This window comes from Rhinatrema bivittatum, chromosome 1 (assembly GCF_901001135.1).
Source record: "Rhinatrema bivittatum chromosome 1, aRhiBiv1.1, whole genome shotgun sequence".
Classification (NCBI taxonomy): Eukaryota; Metazoa; Chordata; class Amphibia; order Gymnophiona; family Rhinatrematidae; genus Rhinatrema; species Rhinatrema bivittatum.
Window position 1 is genome coordinate 457,123,249 of NC_042615.1, and position 12,371 is coordinate 457,135,619.

The 12,371-nt window shown below is 44.2% G+C and overlaps 1 long non-coding RNA gene across 1 annotated transcript; it reads right to left on the reverse strand.

Moving 5' to 3' along the window:
* Positions 1-8,890: 8,890 nt before the first annotated feature.
* On the reverse strand, positions 8,891-10,208 carry LOC115081087. Its single transcript, XR_003853727.1, has 3 exons — positions 10,144-10,208; positions 9,146-9,229; positions 8,891-8,967 (listed from the first exon to the last, which is right to left on the reverse strand). It is a non-coding gene; the product is annotated as an uncharacterized LOC115081087 (long non-coding RNA).
* Between the last annotated feature and the right edge of the window lie 2,163 nt (positions 10,209-12,371).

Below are 12,371 nucleotides of genomic sequence, written 5' to 3' on the forward strand. Positions count from 1 at the left end.
AGGAATCTTTTAAGTTAAGTGATTAAGAACATAAGAACATAAGAAAATGCCATACTGGGTCAGACCAAGGGTCCATCAAGCCCAGCATCCTGTTTCCAACAGTGGCCAATCCAGGCCATAAGAACCTGGCAAGTACCCAAAAACGAAGTCTATTCCATGTAACCATTGCTAATGGCAGTGGCTATTCTCTAAGTGAACTTAATAGCAGGTAATGGACTTCTCCTCCAAGAACTTATCCAATCCTTTTTTAAACACAGCTATACTACTAACTGCACTAACCACATTCTCTGGCAACAAATTCCAGAGTTTAATTGTGCGTTGAGTAAAAAAGAACTTTCTCCGATTAGTTTTAAATGTTCCCCATGCTAACTTCATGGAGTGCCCCCTAGTCTTTCTACTATCCGAAAGAGTAAATAACCGATTCACATCTACCCGTTCTAGACCTCTCATGATTTTAAACACCTCTATCATATCCCCCCTCAGTCGTCTCTTCTCCAAGCTGAAAAGTCCTAACCTCTTTAGTCTTTCCTCATAGGGGAGTTGTTCCATTCCCCTTATCATTTTGGTAGCCCTTCTCTGTACCTTCTCCATCGCAATTATATATTTTTTGAGATGCGGCGACCAGAATTGTACACAGTATTCAAGGTGCGGTCTCACCATGGAGCGATACAGAGGCATTATGACATTTTCCGTTTTATTCACCATTCCTTTTCTAACAATTCCCAACTTTCTGTTTGCTTTTTTGACTGCCGCAGCACACTGAACTGACGATGTGTTATCAATGTGTTATCCACTATGACACCTAGATCTCTTTCTTGGGCTGTAGCACCTAATATGGAACCTAACATTGTATAACTATAGCATGGGTTATTTTTCCCTATATGCATCACCTTGCACTTATCCACATTAAATTTCATCTGCCATTTGGATGCCCAATTTTCCAGTCTCACAAGGTCTTCCTGCAATTTATCACAATCTGCTTGTGTTTTAACTACTCTGAACAATTTTGTGTCATCTGCAAATTTGATTATCTCACTCGTCGTATTTCTTTCCAGATCATTTATAAATATATTGAACAGTAAGGGTCCCAATACAGATCCCTGAGGCACTCCACTGTCCACTCCCTTCCAATGAGAAAATTGCCCATTTAATCCTACTCTCTGTTTCCTGTCTTTTAGCCAGTTTGCAATCCATGAAAGGACATCGCCACCTATCCCATGACTTTTTACTTTTCCTAGAAGCCTCTCATGAGGAACTTTGTCAAACGCCTTCTGAAAATCCAAGTATACTATATCTACCGGTTCACCTTTATCCACATGTTTATTAACTCCTTCAAAAAAGTGAAGCAGATTTGTGAGGCAAGACTTGCCCTGGGTAAAGCCATGCTGACTTTGTTCCATTAAACCATGTCTTTCTATATGTTCTGTGATTTTGATGTTTAGAACACTTTCCACTATTTTTCCTGGCACTGAAGTCAGGCTAACCGGTCTGTAGTTTCCCGGATCGCCCCTGGAGCCCTTTTTAAATTCTTTACGTATAGGCACATGGACTACTTTTACTTTTATTGGAACTTCTTTGTTGGGATGCCCTAATTCCCCTGCTTCATTCGTATCCTTTGTAGATACACACAAGCTCTAAACTTTTTCCTACACTTTGGCTAGCTTTTTATAACAAATATACTAGCTCTAAGCCTTTTCTTACCTTTGGCTAGCTTTTTATAACAAGCTGTTGGTACCTTAGAAGGTACCAACAGCTTGCAAGACATGTGTTGCAGTGGATAAGTCAGGATATTGGACTGTATCATCAGACAAGATTGCAGAACATAAGAACCTAAGAACATAATAAAATGCCATACTGGGTCAGACCAAGGGTCCATCAAGCCCAGCATCCTGTTTCCAACAGTGGCCAATCCAGGCCACAAGAACCTGGCAATTACCCAATGTCTTCTTAGGGTAATTGGGTAATTGCCAGGTTCTTGTGGCCTGGATTGGCCACTGTTGGAAACAGGATGCTGGGCTTGATGGACCCTTGGTCTGACCCAGTATGGCATTTTCTTATGTTCTTAGGTTCTTATGTTCTGCAATCTTGTCTGATGATACAGTCCAATATCCTGACTTATCCACTGCAACACATGTCTTGCAAGCTGTTGGTACCTTCTAAGGATATAGAAAACATACCCTGGAAAGTTTCTCCAGTCTCCATTTCATCACTGTCTCAGTGAGTCTTCTAGAAACTCTAGGGATCTTTCTGTATCCTTACAGACACAATCCATTGTGGTACTCTTACAAATGGATCATACCTTTTACTCTCTACTCCACAAGATATCCTTTAGGGACACATTTATTTAGTAAGGGATCCCTACATGTACAAACAATGACTGCCACAAGAAAAGGTAAGTTCCTTCTCCTCTCTTCTACCCTGCCAGTCTTTATCCCTAAGTCTGAAAGTGTCCCACCTCATCCTCCAGTCAATGCTTTCAGAAGTTTTGCTATAGACCAGAGAAAACACAAGGCGGGCCTCAAGCTTAGCGAATAATGCCAGACTTATACATTTTCTTTGGCCAGGGTCTTACTGATTAGGATCAAAAGACAGAGTGCGCCAAAAAGCCCCAATATAGTAATCACAGCCCTGGGGATTGGACTCCAACAGGACTAGGGTGACCAACTGCCCAGGTTTGGACCAGATGGTCTGGTTTTTCCATCAGTTGTACAGTGTCCAGTTACACAGTGTAACCGTGTAAGGTCAAGGCAGGCAGCAGAGTTAGAAAATGATGGCCAGGTTAGGAACCACTCAGATTATATTTTCCTTCTGCCTGCTGTACCAATCAGCTTGCTGGACATATGCAGGAAACAAAAAAGGCTTCTGCACATGCTCAGGTTCACAGCCTATAGGGCATGAGCATCAGAAAGGGGTGATTCACTGAAGCCATGGTCCCACCTATCCCACCAATTAGAGAGCTGCTGCCAGTGAATGATTGACAAGGTGAGCTTTCATCCTGCCCCTGCCTCCAACTTGCTTACAGGCCGATACAGTAAGGACACGTTAGAAAGTGTGCGGCAGTGCCGGGCGCACCCTCGTTTGCCGCACACACAGTTCGATCACATACCGCTCGATACAGTATTAAATTAGACGCAAATGCAAGCCGTGTCCAAAGCAAGTCCATGAAGCGGTAGGCCTGAGCAATCCATTTTACTGTATAGAGCGCTATACAGCGCCTATACAGTATCCTGGGTGCACTGGTACCTGTCATTTCAAATGTCATTTGATATGACAGGTACCAGGAAGTGGATGGTTCTCCTACGCTCGGGCATCGGGGATTGCCAGTCCTCTCTCCCCTCCTCCCGAGGCGCCGTGACATCACGCACGGCGTGCGCTCATGCGCCTTCACTGCCTTGAGTGCCCAAATTGTACATACAGGCGTGTGTTCATCCACCTTCACCGGCGGGGGCTGCTGGAAGCGGCTTTCGCCACCGGCTGCCCCCGGGAGGCAGGGGAGCTGCGGTGCGTGCCTCGGGAGGAGGGGAGAGAGGACTGTTTGTCACTCACATGCAGTAAGTTTACTTTTGTGGCACTTTATTCACATTTGCTTTAATAACATGTCGAGTCGATTTTGACCGGAGCCTGCCTATTGCTGTCTCTCTCTGCTGGGGCTTGCCTGACGCTCCACACTAACACAGGGGTAAGGGTAGGCGGTAAATTAGCAGGTTAAATGGCGGCAAAACTACAGGTTAAAAAGGTGATAATTGGGGCGCACGTTACTGAATGGCAGGGAATAGCTAATCCGATCGTTTACATCTCATATACATGCCGTGGGCGGAAAGGGGTACCCGTTGATTTAAAGAAGCAGTAAGGATGGGTTAAAAGGGATAATGAATCGCGGGTTGGACTAACGCGGCCAAATTGTGAGTAGAAAGCGGGTTAGAAGCAGGGTAACTGCGGCCGCACTTTACTGTATCGGCCTGAATGGAAGTTAAATCAAGCTATAATTTCCGCTGCAAACAAGTTTAAAAAATAGTAGTTTACGCTTTTACCCTTTTTGCTGGTGCTGTTGCTGCTGGTAAGTGTCAGCCTTCCCTGATTCTTGCCGTGGCAGCTGTGTTGTGTCCCTGAGTGCACACTGTGCAGCACGGGAACTGCTGCCTTAGTTTTGCCGTGCTGCGTGTGGGACTCGGCAGGACCTGCTGCCTGCCATCATCACGTGGGGGGTCTGCTTCTGTCTGGCTCAGCACTACTGTCTTCAATCCAAGCCTGACTTGCAACCATCAGGACAGGGACCACAGGTATGGAAAATGGATGGACGGGAAGACTAGGAGAGCTGGTGTCTGGGGAGCAAAGCAGGAGCAATGAGTAGGGGAGGGGGCGTTAGAGAGAGTAAGAGGACTGGAGAGGGAAAGAGGTGAAGATAAAATAGGGAAAAGTAGAAGGAAGGCTGAAGAGAAGAGGGGGAAGAGACAGAAGACAGAGAGAATGGAGGACTAAATGGGGAGCACAGCAGGGGTATGGGGTGGGGAGGGGGCTGAAGGGAGAAGAGGATTTTGCTGAAGGAGAAAGAATCTGTTGGGGGAGGGACTATTCTTCCCCCTCCCCCCCCAGCCTCCTCCACTCTCCCCATCCTCTTCCATCTCTTCCTATTCCCACTGTCTGTTGCTCTCGACCCCCTCTCTTTCTTTTTCCCCTCAGCCCTCTTCTCACCTGACATTTGATTTTCCCCTCCTACCAGCTCTCACCTCTCTTGCCTATCCCCCCTTTTCACCTTTCAGCCCTTTCTCCCCCTCCCCTCTTTCCACTACCCCCTTACTTTTGCCCAGATGAGGCACCTTGGTGGTACCACCCCAGGCCTGGCACGGTGCATTCTGGATGGTTGACTTCCCTGGCTCCTCTTTCCACCCCTTCCTTCCCAGCATCCCTCTGGTCTCCTCTCTGCCATACACCCCCCTTCTAGCAGCATTTACTTTGCCCTCCTCATTTTGCCAAGGGCAAGTACTACAATATCCCAGTTATTCTAGAAAGATTCCCCGCCTCAAGCAACACGCATCCCTTGAGTAACTGACGCCCCTCCTCCCCTCCTCCCATCTCCCTCTCTCCCCAGGCTTCACGTTATAGGCGCACACTCCTCACTAGAGCAATTCCCACCCCTTCTCAGAACACAACCTCTCTCTCACCCTCCCCATCCGGAGCAAGCAGACGCGTGTGCGAGTGGGAGTCTCAGACAGGATATGATGAAGGAATAACCATGATGGGGAAAATACGTTTCACACAATGAAGGCTCAAGCGCTGTAGTGCACTTAGGGCAGGTTTTCAATGAGCTGGAAGCCCAAAAAGGCAGGAGGAGTTTGGCATTCATTTATTGGTTTTTATTCTACTCATCAGTTGTTGTGAAATATTTATTACTATTACGACTTTACTATATTGTTTTTATATTTCTTGATTTTATTTTATGCAAATTAATGCAACTGAGGGGAGGGCCCTGCCCCCTTTAGTCTTTGAGTGTCCAGTCCTGGTCTGTGGAAAAGTTGGCAACCCTAAACAGGACATGAGGAAAGCTAACCTCGGAGCAGTGTATCCAACCCTCTGAACTGTTTCCAGTAGAGGCCTTTGAGTAATTTCACTACAAAAGCACATATTTTATTTGGCAAAAGTAGGAAATACTTACCTGTCATCGCAGAATGCACTTGAAGGACTCAGTAGAGGAAGGCTTGTGAGGACACAGCTGCACTCCATAAAAAGAAACACGGAAAGAAACATTGAATTAGCTGAGATAGAGAAAGGGATCTAGTAAATATTACTTACTTCTCTTACATCAAATGACCTAATCAAACTGTAAACCTAAGGTAATCGGCTCAACAATGTCATGTGGCTTGGGTTAAGTCAAAAATCCACATTAATGCCACCATCACTGACTGTGAAATTGTAACTATTATATTGCACTTAAAACACAAGGCAACATGAAATTTAAACACACCGCATGGCAGTGCTTTAATGTACTATTCATTAAAAGACATAAAACCTCTAGAGCTGAATTTTCAAAAGCTTTTACGTGCACAAAATACAGTTTTAGGCATATAAATGGGCTTTTGAAAATTGTCTAGAGGTTGCATTGTAAAAGTACATAGGAAAGCGATTCCAGGTGCTACTTTTATGTGCAGGAGGTATTATGGGGTGGACTTGGGGCAGGGACAGCATGTGCATGCATACTTTCAAGTTTCAAAAGTATGAATATACAAATATCTACTCTCACACACGCATACCTGCTAAGGAGCAGGTGTAAATGTGCGTGCATATGCCACACTGCACTTGATTCATATTTGCTCATTTTCAATGCGGACTTATTCATATAATTCTGCTTTGAAAATTCAGGCTAAAATCTGTGTATATTTTGTTCATGCAGTCTTCAGCCTTCCGTGGACGGCTGAAAAAATACCCTAACTGTGACTAGCACGTTAAATGGAAGGCAATAATGCCTGCAAATTATGCATGTTATCAAGTGCTTTTAACACAGCTTAGTAAATAGGCCGCAGAGTGTTTTATCCCACACCAGACATTGCATTATGCTCCTTAGGGCCTTTCCTACTAAACACAGCGATTTCAGAAATGTGAACGTGCTGATAAATCCCTGAAAAATGCCCCTAAAGGACCTTGAACATGAATTTACACAATTGGATGGTAACTTTAAAATGAGCACATACATGCCATATATGTGGGTGCAAGCACACATATGCTGCAATTTTAAATCATGTGTGCGTATAACATAAAATATGCCTATCATGTGTGTGTGCGTGCATGCCTAATTTTAAGCAGTTATACAAGGAAACATTATTCGCGCATCTTTCCTTAGGACTTGTCGGCTTTTACACGTGCAAGTGAGCACATTTTAAAAACATGCGCACATGAAGAAAATAACCAGTTTGGACAGCTAATCTCTTGGTCATCAAGGCTCCTCTGGTTCATCAGCCTTCCCCCAAGTTTAGCCAGACCTCTAGCCCAGTCAATATTTGGCTATAACGAGTTTTATTCTGATTTACATCAGAAAAAGAGCTGAAGTCAATAAGCACAGGTAAAAGCACGATGCAGGCTGCGTTTGCTGGTTTTAAAAACGGGATTTATATATGTAAATGTTGGCCATGCCCCAGAATGTCCCAACCCACTCCCAACTCACCCTTTTTTTTCACACATTCTGTTGCTCGTACATACATATATATGCACAAAGGGCCTGATTTAAAAAAGCATTTACATGAGTAAAATTGGGTTTTACATGTGTAAATGCACTTTACTCGAGTAAGTGGGCTTTTGAAAATTGATACAATATATACTATTGAATTGTCCATAGGATTTACTCACTTAAGTCCACTTTACTAGAACAAATAGCTTTTGAAAATTGCTAAGATAGTATGTTAGATTTATACACGTTAACTCCTTTGAAAATTATCTCCATTGTGGGCTTCTGAAAATTGCTACAATATGTGCCATTGAATTGACCATAGGATATACTCACGTAAGTGCACTTTACGTGGGTAAATGGCTTTTGAAAATTGCTACAATAGTATGTTACATTTGCATGGGTAAATCCTTTTGAAAATGACCCCATAAATTTGCCAGTTTTAAACAAAGAGTTGCTCGTGCTCAGCCCATATACTTGTGTATATGGGCCTTTTAACGCAAACAGCTCCTAAAATTCACTGCTGAATGAAAAACAGACTATGTCTTGTCTGAGGATACAGTGCATTATCCTGACTTATCCACTGCAACATCTGTCTTGCAAACTGTTGGTACCTTCTAAGTATATACAACACATACCCTGGCCTGGAAAGTTTCTGCATGTTCCCTTCATCACTGTCTCCGTGATTCTTCTAGAAGCTCTAGGGATCTCTCTGTACCTTTACAGACACAATCCATTGCGACACTCTTACAAATGGATCATACCTTTTACTCTCTACTCCACAAGATATCCTTTATTAAAGGGACATATTTATTTAGTAAGGAATCCGTACATGTGCAAACAATGACTGCCGCAAGAGACGGTAGGAGCTCTGACATAAAAACAAAGTTTCCTAACTTTACAAAAAGAATATTACCGAAATAGATTTTTCTCATCTTCTCCAATAATACCACCTCACTTGCTCCTGAAGTGCGGTTACAGGCACGCTGTGGCTAATTCAACTTTCTGTAGTTCATTAGGACTATAAATATGACTAGTCTGCTGGTGGCTGGCTGTATGCAATGATGCACATCCCGGTATCATCAGTGTACTCAGCAGGCCACAGCATCAAGTCATGCGGCTCTTAGGGTACTTTACCCACACACAGTCTGACTGAATTGGCACATCCCCACCCCACTCACAGACTGCTGCCTGTATCTCAGACTTGGAGCAACTCTGTGGCCAATGCCACCACAACCAGTCATTTCTAAAGTGGCCCAATGCCGCCAGCAACACCTGCCCGCTGGCCCAGCAAAACACCTCCTAAGCGTACTGAAGCCACCACAAGGCCTCACCTCCCACTGCCCACTGATTGAGCTCTTTTCCACTACAGCAGCACACTCAACCACCACTTTACCACCACTCTTGTGGCTTTCTCTGCTGCTTCAGTCTCTGTGACTTTCCTCTCTACTGCACCACCCGGTGCTGCTGATCATACTTGGGAATCCTCCCAGATTTGACCCAGAGACTCCAGAATTCCAAAGGAATTGCCAGGTCTCTGGGTAAGCCCAGGAAAACTCTGGTTACATAGCCAAGATGGTCTGTGTGGGAGCCGAAAAAGGAAGTTGCTGGAGGCTGTGCTTCAAACTTTGCGTTCAAAGGTTGAAGTACTCCAGCAGAAAGAATACACACACCACTTAGTGGTAAGTTAAAAAAAAAAAACAAAAAACTGTTTCATATTTATTTGGAGAAACAAACAACATCTATGCAAAACAAGAATGCCTTGTCTCATTAGTAGCTGCAGCACAGCTGCAGGGCAGATCAGAAGAAACCTGAAAGCAGAAAACAGGGAGAGAGTGAGAAACAAAGTGTGTCTTACGACATCAGCTCAACCCCCCTTCTCCAGTCATAAGCAGTAAGTGCTAAACAGAGAAAGAGGGAAACATTTTAACATTATCTTATTTTCCATAACTGTGCATTAGTTCACCACACACTGACACACATAAGAACCTTCTCTCCCTTTTACACCTTCAGGACTTGACGTTCCCATTAGAAGTCATCAGGGCCTGCAGAATGAGGATCACCAGTGAGCAGCTGAAAGGGGAGAAAGAGATTTGTCAGCCACAAATAGCATCGGCCCCCATAGTTGGAAGTAGTAGCAGTGGTTGCATGGGCCAGAAGGAAGGAACAGGAGAAAGCCCAGAAAGCATAGGCCCATGTGGCTGGCAGAAAGAGGAGTCCTGTCAGCTGTGTGGGTCCAAGGATGGAGGCAGCTGCGGCTGGTGGATTAGGGGGCTGGGAGAGAGAGCATGAGTGGGCTTGTTTGCGTGAGTATGGGTGTCTGTGAGAGGACATATGTGGGAGTGGATGTGACTGTCTGTCAGTGGGCTTATGTGTGTGTAAGAGTAGGTATTTGTGAGAGGGTTTGTGTAGGAATGGATGTGAGCATGGGTGTCTGTGGGAGGGCATGTGTGGGAGTGTGTGTGGGAGCACATGTGGATGTGAGTATGGGTGTATGTGGAAGTGTATGTGTGTGTGTAAGAATGGGTGTCTGTGAGAAGGCATGTGTGAGAATGGATGTGAGCATGGGTATGTGAGTGTGGGTGTCTGTGGGAGGGCATGTGTGAGAATGGATGTGAGCGTGGGCATGTGAGTGTGAGTGCGTGATTGTGTGTGTTTGTGAGAGGCCATGTGTGGGAGTTGGTGTCACTGAGGGAGCATGTGTAAGCATGAGTATGAGTGTAGGTGGAAGTGTATGTGTGTGTGTGTGTGTGAGGGGGGTTGCAGGAGCGAGAATTAACACTGAGAGAGTCAGTGCATATGCAGAAGAATGAGAGGCATAATGGTTAGTGGGCGTGGGAAAGAGTGACTGTGTGCTTATGAGCAAGAAGAAAGTTAGTGACCTGCTCTCCACACACACGTGCACACAACCTGCTCCCCCCTCTCCCTCCCACCCCTACCACAAATAATCCCCGACATTCTCAGGATAACCCAAAATCAAAAGTTACCAGGGATGCTGCGATCAATGCCTTTGATGACTCCCCTGAGGCTTATCCTGGCACAATTCTTTGGCCCTTGCTGATGTCACCTGTATTGTGTTTCCCCTGCTAGTGCTGCCATTGTGACACAAGCAGCCTTGTGAGGGCCATCCCTATGGCCCTCATAGTGCTTCTCCCACTGCATTGATGAGTAATCCATGTGGCCCAACTCTTAAAAGAGCCACTCCCCCATTAAGGAAAGTATACTTTTTTTTTAAAATTAATCTTCAGAGACAATAGCTTATACTAGTTTGTATGATAAAAATGTGACTCTATCAAGTATTACTATGTAGCATTTTAAGTACTCAGTATACTAGCTTTGCTGTATGCAAAAAAAAAAAAAAATCAGTATTTTCTACAGTCCTGGAGATCCTTTAGTGATTTTTCTAGTATCCTTGGGATCCACAAGGTCACCGATATGTAGGCAGATGAGAGCTGAATATAGATTAAAGGGTTTGTAAGCACATAAAAAGTGAAGGTTATGCAGAGGTTATAACCAGGCAATTTCTAGAACCATCCTTACGCAACTTTAAAATAAGGCATCAAGACATGGCTTTTCAAACAGGCCTACCCAGATACTAACCAAACCCAGACAAGGCCCACCCTGCCTCGCAGAACTCGACCTACAATATATTTATGTATATAGCTAGCCCAGTTACTTTATGTACTCTCCCAATGATGTAAATATAGTAAGTTTCTATAGCTATTTTGGTTCCTCTCCACTCTCTCTTCTTTACTTCGTTTCAGTCCTCTACTCTTAGTCCCTCCCGTTCCCAGCCCTTCTCTTCTCCCCTTTTCTTGCCTGCTCCCCCCCCCCCCCCCCCCCCCCACGTTAAATGTAATTTTCCTTTCTTTGAGTTAATTGTAAACCGGCGTGCTGTGTTCTATGAATGTCGGTATATTAAAAGTTCATAAATAAATACAAATAAAATAAATACAATTTGGCACCTATGGCAAAGTGAAGAAGTACACCCTCACCCTCTGCACCAGGGATGGGCAACTCCCATTAAATAGATTAAAAGGAAAAAGCAATGTATTTTTATTTTAAAATGTATAGGCCACGCAATCCATAGTCCTAGGCAGCTTACAATAAAATATGCAAATGTATAATAAAAACAAAACATAATACAACGACAAACCTGCTGAAGACTGTTATTTGATTTAGGGCAGATCACATTTATTGACAAACTGCTATATTCGAGGAATACAGAATGCAAGTCTTATGATAGTAGTTAAGACCAAACAGAAATGGCCAGTGTAATTCAAGGGCTTCTTTAAAGAAGAGTGCCTTTTGATTTTTTTTTTTTAATCTTTAAGAAATTATTTTTACTGGACCAGCTACTGCTAATATACTTTTATGTAACTTCACGTGTCTGATTGACCAGATACTAGGAACTTCAAGTGTACACCAGCCAATACATAGCTCTAGTTCTAGTTTTCTATAAATGTTGTAACGATGTTGTAGCGATGTTGTAGCGATGTTGTAGCGATGTAATACCTGTGACTGGATCACCAAATTGAGTCCCCATCCAAAAATTGGGATTTCAGGGAACCTTGGGTGGATGAGACCTGGGGTATCCTGGATGTTAAATTAATTAACTCCGGCATGCCCAGTGCACTCTTTTGGATAATAGAAGCACTAGGGGACATTCCAAGAATTAGCAAGTAGCACATTTAAAACTAATCAGAGAAAATTCGTTTTCACTCAATGCACAATTAAGCTCTGGAATTTGTTACCAGAGGATATGGTTAGTGCAATTAGTGTAGCTGGGTTTAAAAAAGGTTTGGAAAAGTTCTCGGAGAAGTCCATTAACTGCTATTAATTAAGTTGATTTAAGGAATAGCCACTGTTTTTACTGGAATTAGAAGCAGGGGATCTACATAATGTTTTGGGTACTTCCAGGTACTTGTAACCTGGATTGGCCACTGTTGGAAACTGGATGCTGGGCTTGATGGACCCTTGGGATGACCCAGTATGGCATGTTCTTATGTTCTTATGCGTGGTGTCAGTTGACAAAGAAAGAAGACAGAAGAGGAATGCTTCATTGGAAATCTGAGGCCTGGACTCCAGGCCTGGGCCTGTCTCTAGGCCGGGGCACTGGTGTCAAGCCTGGGTCTGGGACTAGGCCATGGCATCAGGAGACGGCCTCTGGGCTGCGGCTTCAGGTCTGGACCTAGGTCCAGGCTCCAGCCAAGGC